At 40.2% G+C, this 13,242-nt stretch overlaps 1 protein-coding gene across 1 annotated transcript in view; it reads right to left on the reverse strand.

The window, feature by feature from the left end:
- nfasca (neurofascin homolog (chicken) a) overlaps positions 1 to 12,883 on the reverse strand; it is a 172,360-nt gene extending 159,477 nt beyond the window's left edge. The window contains exon 1 of the mRNA XM_031277295.2: positions 12,695 to 12,883. The gene's annotated coding sequence lies outside the window, so the exon portion shown is untranslated. The remainder of the gene's footprint in view (positions 1 to 12,694) is intronic.
- Positions 12,884 to 13,242: the final 359 nt, after the last annotated feature.

A 13,242-nucleotide genomic window follows, 5' to 3' on the forward strand; every position in this document is an offset into this window, starting at 1 on the left:
GTGTGTGTGTAAAAGGCATTTCGTAATGGATGATTGTGGTGATAATATTTGATGTTCACATTCATTTTAACTTTTAGATCTTCAATAACACTGCTTTTGATTAGTTTTAACGAGTTTTATATAGAATTTTCTTGGCCTGATTAGACTCTGTTGTAAAGCTGCTTGCACAGAAACACCCACGTCTGCTCTCTTAGAAGACGATTTTTTTGCGAAAATTTAAAAAAAAGATTCTTTTCCCTAGCTATGTTTTTATTTATTATTTTTACCAATGATTCACCTAAATATTTTCTGTTTGTACAGTACAGTCGACGGCGACGTCATCATATCCGTTTCCAGCAAAACAGAGCGAAGCAGAAAATGCAGAAAATCAGAACATGTTCTTCTTTACAAATGAAATAAATGTCAGACTGACTGACTGTGTGATGTTCATTCTTTTTTTTTTTTCAAACAATTCGTTTTTAGAAATGTCTCATGATTTATTGCCGCTAGAAGTGTATTATTCAACTTTTGTTTTTGTTAAAGAAGGAAAAGAAAATCCCAATACTCAATACTATGGAATCGCAATACTTCTAGAATCACAATAAATGAAAATCGCAATACAAATCCAGTCGGCACCCATGTACCATAAAAGAATCAAATCGGGACAAAAGCATATCGTCCCAGCACTAGTTAGTATAATGCAGCCTGTTCTCATGAACCATTCGTTCAGAAAGCTACGAAAAGTTAAGCACTATAATTCGTAAGCATTCCATGTTTTTTTTGTCCTATTCACTACATTGATGGCAGCTGTATAAGAATCCGGCTAACTATAGACTTCCACCCAGGAAATGCGTGTTCCTTGGGAGTGTTTTAATCCAAACCACGATCTTTTTCCTAATCTTAACTAGTTGTTTTGGTGCCTAATCTTAACTTTCATCGCAGCAAAACGCTTATATTTTCTGGACTAAATTTAACCGTGATATCCGCCAAAATGAGCGGTAGCTCGCAGTGCTCTGTACCCGGCTCAAAGTCGCCCATTTTCAGCTAAACGCATCTACTAACTGCCGCTGATACGACCAAGCTGTGACGGATGTCCGTAGCCTGCGTCATGAAGCTCTGTAGCGGCTTAAACAACTAGCAACTTCCACTCGGCGTCATGGAGCTTGTAGCCAGCCGGTGTCACGTGATCAGCTGGCGGTCTCCTAATTTCGTAGGATATCATATGTTTTGGTATGCATACATTTTCGTACAATATAATACGGACCCATTCGTAAGAATGCGTTGCACAATGATATATTAATACATTTTCGTTTAATCTCTGAAATGTTATAATATGTCATTGGTCGTGTTTTAATATCAGCTTTAAGCAGCATAATCCAACAATATCAGCACTGGAATCATATCGGTCCGATACACTCTTCTCCTTGTTCCCTCTTTTCCATTCATTCAGTCAGTGGTCTCAGTGGAGACTTGGGCCTGGAGCAGTACCAGACTCCAGGACGCTTCCCTCCCTCCCTCCCTCCCTCCCTCTGTTTTCTCCATCCTCTATTTATCCTCTCCACCTGGCAGCCCGCCAGACAGTGCTGTGCCATCGCCCTTCAGTCCAGACGTTCCCATTCTAGGCTATTTTCATCCTTCCATCTTGGTATGTGCCTCTGTCTCTTTTTCCCTATCTTACTCCTCTCTTCCCCTTCCATCTTCTTTTCTTTCTCAGACGCTCCTCCCATCCCTCCCTGCCCTCTGAGGAAACAGCAGCTTCTGTGAGCCGTTTATAAATAGAAGCTGCTGAAAAGCAAAAAGTGATGGACACAGCTCAGGTAACCTGAGAGGAACCGCAGACGGATGGGGCAAAGGGAAAAAAGGTTTTCCATTGAAGGATGACTGTAGAGTGGGCTGATGTGGTGCATGCAGCAGAAACGAGCCATAGCCACAGAGATAAAGATACACCTGTCTGACTGTCAGGATTACGTTTTACGTAGATAAACCTCGAACTGTGAATATATATTATCTGCACTAGCTTTCTGCACATAGAAGAGAGCCACATACAAAATAAATGGTATTGATTCAAAAAAGCGGATAGGAAAAAAGCATTTTTTAATTAGGATGGTCCATCCTGCTATCCAGTTTCATTAGGGGAGACAAACGATTCAGAAGAAATGCACTTGAACCTGCTAAGTTACAGGTGCTGCTGAGAGCATAACAACCATTTCATCATAAATGGGGAGAAAATGTGTTCCTAAATTTGGGATCACAAAACTCTTACATACAATAAATATGTAGATATTGAATGCGAAGATTTCCAGAGCTGCGAGCCACTAACATAGTGAAGTTGGTGCTAGAATCAGAAACACAAACAAGTACTTAGAGCAGTCCACCTGCTTATACTTGTAAAATACAAACTCATTCAGCAACTGTGGATTCCATGGAAAACCACCCAGCTACATACTGTTGTCTGATTCCATATGACTCCATAGCAGTTATCTCTGTGTCCCTCAGTCAGAGGCAGACTGGATGCTGACCTGCGCTCAGACTACATTTGATGCCAGGTGCTAGGTAACACACACACAAATACCTAGACAGACACACCATACCAGGTGATCATAGTGATGCCAGCGGGCTTCCCTAATGCAGATTTAATTTACCCATCACTGGGCACCGCCCCATCTTACCCACAATCCACCTGGCCTGGCTATGGCCCATCTGCACTGGCTGCTCCATCAAACTGAATGGAAGCCAGGATAGGGCTTCACTGGGAAAGCAGCCATACTGCCTGCTGTGTACTATGTACTCTTCGTAAACGGAGCTTTGATTAATAAAGGTTTTTAAAGGCTGATATTTATATATGTGCCAATGTAACATATTTGGATTTGTGTATTCAGTGTGTTTTCCTGTCAGGGTGGATCAGCCTCTCAAACAGCATGAACACCACCGTCAGACACAAACTGATGTAATACTCATGGTAATAGTAATAATATTTTCATGCAAGACTGTGTGGAATCAGTCAAAATGTACATACCTTCACTGTTTTAATGTCCCTTAACTGGTTTAAATCATAGCAGTGTGTATATAGCTGCACACAAAAATAGTTTGTTGCCTTACATGGGATTAAAGTCAGCAAACAAAAGGCTCATGGTTAACTGTGCTGTTTGCTCCCTTTTTATATTATGTACGGTATACACAGTAAACACTGATGTTAGTTTCTAGAGACCTGGACTGAAGTAAGATGTGGAACTCTGATATGGTTGTTCTTCGTGTACTTCACTACACCATTCAGAAAACATGAGGAATGGACATGCTGGCTGTGTGTGTATGTCTGTGAGAGCATGGAGGGAACATGTATTGAGTGTTACAACACTGGCATCTGCTGGCCAAAAACCTGAACTGCAGCATTGTTTAATTAAACAACTTTCAGCAGGAGCTCAGGGTTTTCAGAAAGAAGCTTTAGGGAAATTATTACAGGATTATGGCTACTTTGATATTTTTCTATGTTCTTTATCAAAGGGTACCAAACTATGTCATGTAAAAGACTGTTAAATGGATAATGGTTCAAAGGCCCAACTCAAAACTGTTGGACTACCATGCCTCCAAGAAAACCTGCAGCCTGAGCAGATGTGCTCAGTCAGCCTTGACAGATTTTGCGCCTAAACTAGCTACCGTATATTGTATTGTCTTGATCAAATAGAGACTTGACATTGGACAACATCAAAATACATATTAACCAGAAATCATCATTGCATATCTCACTTCACTTTTACTTTGGTATTTTAAAAATACCAAAGAAAATAAGAAATTATTCATTTCATGGGGTGCACAATTGTCACCTATCAGCGAAAATCGCAGTTTTGAATCCAAAATAGATCGTTTTGTGTGATTTGTGTCATTCTGATTAGTTTATTTTTTAAGGGCCCTGAACTCATGTTTACCTTACATTTGTAGCAGTAATTACATCAATTCTCGGTCAGGGTTTCCCCGATATCCTCATGTTAAAATCGACTGTAAATCCACATTTTAAAGCTGATATTTAAAAAGAATTCTTCTTGGGGCTTCACCCCTGATGAGTTTGAATATTTTTTTTTATAGTTTATTATTATTATAGTTAATTAATACTTTATAAAGAATAAGCATATCATTTTGTTTTAGATTGCTACTGAGTATTTTACAAAAAAATTAAAACCATGACGGAGATGCAATATATTGCAATTTATTACCTTTTTTCCAACTTCAAATTTTTCCCAATTTCAAATTAGGTCCCCAAAAGAAAACTTGGTCAACATCTGTTTTATCTAAAAAGATATATTTCTCTGTTTGTTCATCTCACTTCACTTTTACGGGGATTAACAGTAACACATTTCAAACTAGAAATGATTTAGCGATATCCATGCAGTCTTGACCGGTCTTGAAATGAAATCCTGAGTCGTCTTCATTCGAGACTGAGACAAGACCGAGTAAAAATGTGGTCGATTCCGAGACGAGACCGAGACCGAGACCGAGACCTTCAAAAATTAGTCTTGAGACCATTCATGTTCCAGAGAAGGAAAGGTGAGTTGCAAAGCCTGACATCCGGCGTGTGAGCCAATTCAATTTCAGTTTACTAAGGCCCTGTACTACCATGCATCTTGGGTGATGGGATCACAAGTGGACAGTGTTTAACACAAGTATAAACGACCACAAAGACGCATTGTGATCCAAATTACTCAAAACACTTGAAGAGGCGATCTGACCACATATCTTTTGTAGTGTAAACGCTGATGCGTCCCTGACAAGGACTATGTCATCAATGCAGGACGTGGTGGTTGTCTTGGTGACAACGCTCTATAACTTACCCATTTTAAGATATTGCGTACAGTCCATCAATTTGCCCTGTGGAAGGAGATGTGTTGAATTCTGCTGACAGCGATATCTCCAGCTGTAGCGACACAAACGCTAATGTGACAGGCAAGACTGTGGATATCATAACTGTGAGCCCTTTGACCTTCTAGCATAAGTGAGATAGGCCGTAACGAAATCTCTAGAGTTCAACGAACACAAGTGGTCAGCTGGAGACGCATAGACACATGTGAACGGCGATGTGTCTCAGCTGTCCCCTTGTGTGTTTGTGAAAAATAAAGTGTAAGCAGGCTCAGAGACACACTCTGTTGTTCAAACAAACACCATACAATTTTCAAGGATGTATAGAAGGAGAGATAGTGGAACGCAGTTATACTAGTAAAATATTAGCCATGTAATATTGTAATAGATTACATCAGTCCCACAACGGTATTGAGACATTTTTTTATTGCGGTATCGCAAGATCCGATATATCGTTACATCCGTAATATCTGGGGATATGAATTTTCAAGTGGATGGCTCTCTTGTGTATCTCATGTGGAATTCCAACAGTGCTTATGCTAAATGCTGGCCTCCGGTAATTTAGAAAGCCTGACATATTTAACCCTTGTGTTGTCTTCCAGCCGACCATGTGTCTCCTGGGTCAACATTTTAAATTGACACTTATACTTTACAATTAAATGAAATGAGACCTATTTTTTGAGTTACAAAAGCAGAAAAGAGAAATTATTTTGACTTGACCGATGTTGCCGGGGCTTTAGCCCCGAATGTTTTGAGTGTAGCCCCGAATGTATTTTGAAAAGTTGACTGACAAATATGAAATCGAGAAATAGCCCATATAAACCCCCAACATCATAAATTGCCTCATTCCATTGTGCTTTGGCTTTGCACATACTGCATGTGTCGCGTTTGAGCTCCGTGTATTTCTGCCTTAGTTTCGGTTTTCCACCTCCGACGTAGAGCAGCGTACAGCCACTTCCCTAAACGTTCGCTCATTCAGAGACCAGAGTCTCAAACGGGGCTCTGTGTCAGTCAGAAGGTCTGAGATCTACTGTATCAGCAGAGCAATCACGTAATGCACAGCAGACTATGGTGCAGGTAGATTATTTTCTGAAATATAGTGACTTTCTTCTTGTAATAACCTATTATAACTTTATTTTTCTGAAAATATCACGACTCCTCCAAATCTCAGAGAACACAGATATATTTTGAATGTTTTGAACATGAGCAGAAATCTTGTTCAAACACATCGGAAATATTACAGTCATGGGGTTTATTAATTCATTAAAATTAATTAATGTATCATCGAGGTGAATAATTGTCATATGCACATTTAAGGAGGTCAACAAAAGATGCAAAAGAGGAGGGAGGAGTAAATTATGCCTAGGCTACATGTGTTCTGACTCAGATATAATTAGAAAAGCCGATCTACGAGAGAATAAATAGATGAAAGCAAAAAGAATGCCTGACAGCCTTACTGCAATATATTCCATTATATTTTTATATTTGGATTGTAATCTATGTTTCCCTTTACATAAAGATATTTACAGCATAAATTGATTCAGAAAAAGGTAGAAATAGGTGTATACAAATTCACTAAAGTGCAGGAAATGTGTTTAATGCTAAAAAATAATTTGGGGGTGGACCCCCTATCATAAGTCATCAAACAAATCTGGAAACAAAACCTTGGTCTTTGGGTTGCCAGGCCAGTTATGATTAGGCCAAATGTTGGTGCCATCTAAATAACATCTACAAACTGGGCAACTAAAATGTACACTGGTTATTAACAAGCTGGGCAAGCCAATCACAGTTTTGCATTGCATTCAGTTTATTTAAATGGGTCCGGTCTAAGCCCTGAATCTACTCAAGTCCTAGAAACGCCCCTGAGAGGAACATATGTTGAGTGGATAATCACAGACACACGGAGCTCCACAGTGTTCCCATGTCTTTCTGCTTCCTCTCTTGTCATTCATCAGATAAAGTCAGTCAAACTGCTGGCACGTGACACCCTAGAGTCAGATTTCTCAGCAGACACAAACACATACCATTCTGCATCTGGTTATGGGTTTGATGCATTTTTAAGCGTGCTGTGTTCATCTTTCTTCATAAGCCACCAGATCGGTTTCAGTACAGAACCCAGCAACTGAGAAACTCCTGCTGACAGATGGCACAAGTCTACTGGAGCCCACCAAAGAAAGTCTGGCTCCAGGTCACGGTTACATGGAAGTTGGTCTGACCGCCCTGACATCTTTAATTCATAGTGGAAAAAACATATTGCATTCAGAAGCCGGGCATGCTCTGGTAGATCTAGAGCTGCAGATCCCAGAGCACCGTGGCCTGTATTCAATAAGAAAGCCAATAGCAGTCAGTCAGGACTGAAGAGAATTCATCTGACTGTTTCTACATACTATATTTACTGTATATCTGGAACTGCTTATCTGTATAATCTAACAGCGTGTCATTTAAACGTTAGTTGGTCATCTTTTTGCATTTTTTTGTCTTTTCTTGATGATGTATCTTCTTGTCAGTAAATCTTTCTTATCTGCCAGACATTTTTTGTTAGTGGTTCCAAATGTAGTTCAGTGGTGTAATAAGCAAAGGTAATGTATGCATCAACCTCCATATTGCCTTCATCACAAAGGAGAAATCGACTTTTAGCCATGTCCAGATTCAGGAACTGGTTGACAGAGGTAAAAACTAATGGTGTATTCAGGCACTTCTTTTAAACTTCTTACGCGTGGTTTTATCACCAGGAAGTTGCAAATACCGAAAGGTAAACTTGTTGGGCACACAATAAATTGTGGGCTACGGAGGGCTGCCAAAGATTTGGCCAAAAGAATGCTGCTATTCTTGGCCACATGCCTCGCAGCTGGCCAAATTCTAGGCCAAATACAAATTTGGTATTTCGCTTAATTTCCTTCAGAATGTGGCCATTATTTCTCTCTACTGTGCCTGTATGGTCATAGTCTCGCATTGCCAGACCTTCCTCCACAGTGCTACCAAGGAGGGTCTTGCTAGTCCACACAGCATTCCTGGATGGGAGAAAAATGTGCTCTGGTTTATTGGCATTTCTTTAAACCAATCACAATCGTCTTGGGCGGCGCTAAGCGCCAGACAGAGCCACGGTGCCTCTGCAAAATAGCCTCGGGAAGGAACTTGTTTTGGTGGAACGTGTACGTTCAAAAGTTGTTTTGGTCGTGCAACAGAAAACTCAGATTGGACAGATAGTCTAGCTAGCTGTCTGGATTTACCCTGCAGAGATCTGAGGAGCAGTTAACCATAGTCCTCCGCCGGAGGTTAAAATTACAACATAAAGAAAGAGGAAGGTAAGGACATCTGGCCGAAAAGAGGGACATCCGGCAGAATTTTGGCAGAAAAAAGTTGGACGACTCACATGAGAAATTAAAAAAGAATGGTCAAAATCTGTAACATCAGGTTGTCCCTCCAGAGCCACAGAAGACATTATGCAACTGTTTCACATGCTGAGTAGCATCCTTGTGATGACTAAACTAACTATGTGAAATAGCAGTGAAGTGCACCTTTAAATTAAACACAGTTATGTTTCCAAAACTCAAAATAAATTACCCTTTTCATTTAAATTTACACTACCAAATTATTAAATGTTCTGTACTCTCTTGCAGTATGACAGGTATGTTGGTCGAAATGGAAGAATCCTGGGGTCTTTAAATTAGCATTAGTCTTATTTTTATAACAATGGTAATTTGTTTAAATTAACTTTAATCAATCAAAATTACTGTATAAAATGTACATCTGTGACAGGAAGCCAGACAACACAATTTAGGCAATTTAGCTGACACCACAAAAACGACTTTGAGTATAATAGTAAAATATGCTTTAATTGAAAGTGACTAAAGACAAAGCTCAGAAGTACAGTATATGGTATGTCATTATTGGATTTGGGCACAGTCATGGAATCTCAGCGTTCTAGATGATGCTGCTGCCTGGATCCAAATGATCATTTCTTCCAGGTTCATTAATACAGCCAAAACATCTCACAGCTTTAATGATCAGTTATATATAAATGAATGCAATACAACAGTATCAATTCAGCAAAAAAAAAACTCAGACTTCCTTCCTCACACAACAGAATCAAGAAACATCCTGTTAGATCAATTTCACTGGAATCAATCAATCTCATTTCCACGCTGTGTTGATAATCATGGTGATGGTGGTATGGTTTGGTAAATGGACTGCATTTAAATAGTGCTTTTAGTCTAAGCGATTTACACAGGCAGCATTCACCCCATCCATATACAGCCAAGGCTACCATACAAGCTCAGATTGTAATCAGATAAACATTCAAATGAATAAAATGTACATTTACATGCAGCATCAGAAGCAATCTAGGGTTCAGAATCAGGCCTGTGTTCTGACCTAAAGACTGCAGGGGCCAGGGATCGAACCGGGGGTGTGTGTGTGTGTGTGTGTGTGTGTGTGTGTGTGTGTGTGTGTGTGTGTGTGTGTGTGTGTGTGTGTGTGTGTGTGTGTTATGCTGAACAGTTTCGTGACTCGCCCTGTTATGAGAATAATGCTGAACTGCCAACTTCACCTTTTCAGTCCTCTGCAGCAGCAGCAGCCTCAGAGCTAACTCGCTGCCAAACTGCTGCTCTCCTTAGCTCGAAAGCAAACTGACTCCTCTACATATCTTCCTGGTGTGTGGTTAAGGCTAATTGCTTGGTCAAAATTGGTTCCTTCAGATTGTATATTCCCACATATCCAAAGGTTGTTCCTTCAACAACAACACATTGATTAAAATACTTTTGGAAATTAAACAGACAAGTGAGGCAAAAATGCAAATGAGCTTCTGATTATCCCTTAAACCAAGTTGCATATGGTAGCCTTTAAACTACAGTTTGTTGCATTGCAAATGGCTGTGTGCAATTACAATTTCACCCAGATTTTTGTATGATTGCGGTGTTTACGGTAAATCAAGTTTCACTCTATTTGGTGATAATCTTTTGACAAAACCTTAATGGCACTTAATGGTGCATTCAGTCTACAAACATCTAAAAACATGACTATGACTCCACAGCAAAGATACACCACAGATCTTCATGTAAGAACCATTCTGATTGAAATCAGTAGAAAAAGAAACATTAGTGGAGGTTAGGCTTAGCGTTAGATTTGAGAATAAGTACCTTAACACTTTGGCTCCAACACTGGCCAAATAACTAGAGTCAGTGTTGCTGTAAAGTTTGATCAAAACTAATTTGGCTGAGGTTAGTGTAGACTCACAATTTAAAAACAGCTTCAATTTGGTTAGTTTCATCACTATCTAAAACCATTTCGGTAAGTGTTAGTTGTGTTATTACTAGTCTTTCATAGCCAGACCTTCCTCCACAGCGCTGCGGAGGAGGGTCTGGCTAGTCCATACAGCATTAAACGTGCTCTTATTATTATTATTATTGGCATTTCTTTAAACCAATCACAATCGTCTTGGGTGGCGCTAAGCTCCGGACGGAGCAACAGTGCCGCTGCAAAATAGCCTCCGGAAGGAACTTGTTTTGGTGGAACATGTGTACGTTCAAAAGTTGTTGAAAACTCAGATTGGACAGATAGTCTAGCTAGCTGTCTGAATTTACCCTGCAGAGATCTGAGGAGCAGTTAACCATAGTCCTCATAAATCCACCAGAGTTTAAAATTACAACAAAAACAAAGCGTTTTTTTGTTATTACAAACAAAAAACCTTAAGGGGAGTTAGTGTTGAGATTAGCTAACTACAATTTTGTATGTTGGCCATTGAGGCAAAGCTATAATTGAATAACCCAATAGTGTGGTGTGTCTCCTTTTTATTATTATTTTGACATAATGATGATACAAAATAGAAGAGTGTGAACAAACTCAGATATACTGCATTAACTTAGCCACACATCCAGCCTCCTAATTCTTTAAATAACTGAGTTGCTTTGAGAATATTGCTTTTGTATCTAACTACTGCCAGTCCAAACTCATTAAGGTGGAGGAGATGAAAAACATCATTAAATCTACTGGGAAAAATGCAACTATGAATTTCAAAAATATTTAAAATACAAATTGCTACATTGAAATTAAAACTCTGAAATAAAAGTGTCTGTGAAAAATGAAATATTTCCCAATTATCCATTTCCCTGTATAAATTAAGTTGATTATTACATATCAAATTGTTTTAGATGTGTATATATATATATGTATATATATATACATTATACATATACAAATTGTTTTTGATATGTGATTCAACATTCTCCTTAGAACATTTTTGGCAGATAAGGTATTAAAACACATGTGTTGTGGCTACAAACATGCTATCACTCAGTTTAGCACACACATGCTGTGTAAAACGAATGCAAAAGCTACTGAAGTAGCAACATTACCCCAACACATTGTTTTTATGTGTTTATATTGTAGGTGAGCTGATAATATCAGGAATGTCATTTTGGTAGAATAATAAGTGAGGTCAGTAAGTGGTCTAAAAGTTAGAAGCTCTCTTTTAAGCAAAGAAGGAGTTTGAATGCTTCATGCTGCACTTCCAATGCCCTCTGTTGGGAAAATTAGTGTAGAAAGAGTTCACTCTTGTCTCTGTTATAAACTCTCTCCTCTTCCCATGGCTGGGTACATGCATTAGGCTCTCATTACATCAGTCAATAAGCAAAGGCTTTCTATACAGTTACACAGTCACAGCAAAACACATACAGGCCACAGCCCCTATATAGGAACAATATAGGAATATCAAAGTCCTGTAATAGGAGATTAAAAATACTGCAAGTATAATGGGTAATGAAAAGTCACAGTTGAGCACCACATACACATTTTATCTCATCAACCAATTTAAGGATAAGCACTACATTTAGTATGATGACAAAATGTCCCAGAGTCACTTTAAGTGGCAAAACTTAATAATCACATTTCCCATGTGTTAAATTTGTACAACATCGGTGATGCTAAGTAAATGTGGAAAGTAAATTTACTCCAGCCTACTGTTCTTAAGTACAGTTTTTGTACTTTAGGTACTTGTACTTTACCTAAATAATTCAGTGCTACTTTATACTCCAGTACATTTTAGAGGGTAATATTTGACAGCTATAGTAACTTGTCATTTGCAGATAATGGATTTATATACAAAACATGTGGTGAGCTTATGAATCGTAAATGATGCACTGTAATTAAAAAAGAATACTTTCTGTGATCACATAAAATAAGACAGTCTACCATGAGTAGGCTACAGCAAGGTCACCGTGTAATGTCCTAGCACAGGAAAACACACAAGTCGCTATAATAATAGATGATAATAATAATAAATAATAGTAGACTTGTTGTGTCGTCCATTGGGTGATATCATGGGCTATAAATGCTGTGTTTTCTTGAGTTGCCTCCCTCACAGACGTGCTCTGATCCACTTCCAGAGCCGAGAGCCAGACCTGACTCACCCCGGGGCCTAACCAAACAAGCCCAACTTGACAGCCTGTCCTCTGCAATGACACTCTCCACACATCACACACACACACGGGCCTCTGCAGATGCAGACGGTGAGGCCGGGCTCGGTCATTTCCCCGGACTTTATAGGCTACCTTTATTTGCGGTTTGCGCAGAGCAGCAAAAAATCCCACGAAACCGCAGCATCATCCAGAAGATGCGCAGAGAGAGGCGGGGGCCCGTGTGCACCGGCCACCGGGTGCCCGGAAAACACTGCATTGAGACTGGGCAAATAGCGGACCGAACTCCGGGACGGGACCGGAGCTGCAGTCTGTCCTGCTGTCATTTTTCACATGCAGCCTCGGTTCTCATCATCACCCCGGTCCAGCCCCGCCAGGACCGGGACACCACCCGATGCGTCAGCGCGATGGGAGCTCCAGAGCATCCCAGTAGAGAGTAGAAAGTGTCCGCTTACCTGCGCTGGTCCGCCGCTCCTCTCCCCTCTGCTGCACCGGGCACCGTCAACTTCGCAGCGGCGTCACGAAACTATCCGCTTCCTCCTCCGTGCTGTCGGCGTTACCGGAGCTCTGACTCCGTGTTTCCTGTCAATGCGGTGCAGCCGCTCTCTCTCTCTCTCTCTCTCTCTCTCTCTCTCTCTCTCTCTCTCTCTCTCTCTCTCTCTCACACTCTTCCCCTCCTTCAGCTGTTCTCTCTCTGGTCTGAGAGCGCATTCCCGGTTGTGTTGCCGCGTGCACACGCTCCACACGTAGCCAGGGGTTGGCGAGCAGGTGGTTGGGATGGATGGCCTGCCAAGAACGAGGATTCCTGTGGTCTGAATTTAATGATAGTGGACACTTAGGTAGTAGGCTAGTTTAAGTTTATATTACGTAGACCCTATATGATTGCATTACAGTAATATGTGTGCTTATAGGCCAAGTCTACGGAGACCTCTGACAATTGTGAAAATATATAGGCTTTAGGCCTTTATAGAGGCCAAAACCGGCAAGAACCGCTAAAAACACC

This window comes from Sander lucioperca, chromosome 6 (assembly GCF_008315115.2).
Source record: "Sander lucioperca isolate FBNREF2018 chromosome 6, SLUC_FBN_1.2, whole genome shotgun sequence".
Lineage (NCBI taxonomy): Eukaryota > Metazoa > Chordata > Actinopteri > Perciformes > Percidae > Sander > Sander lucioperca.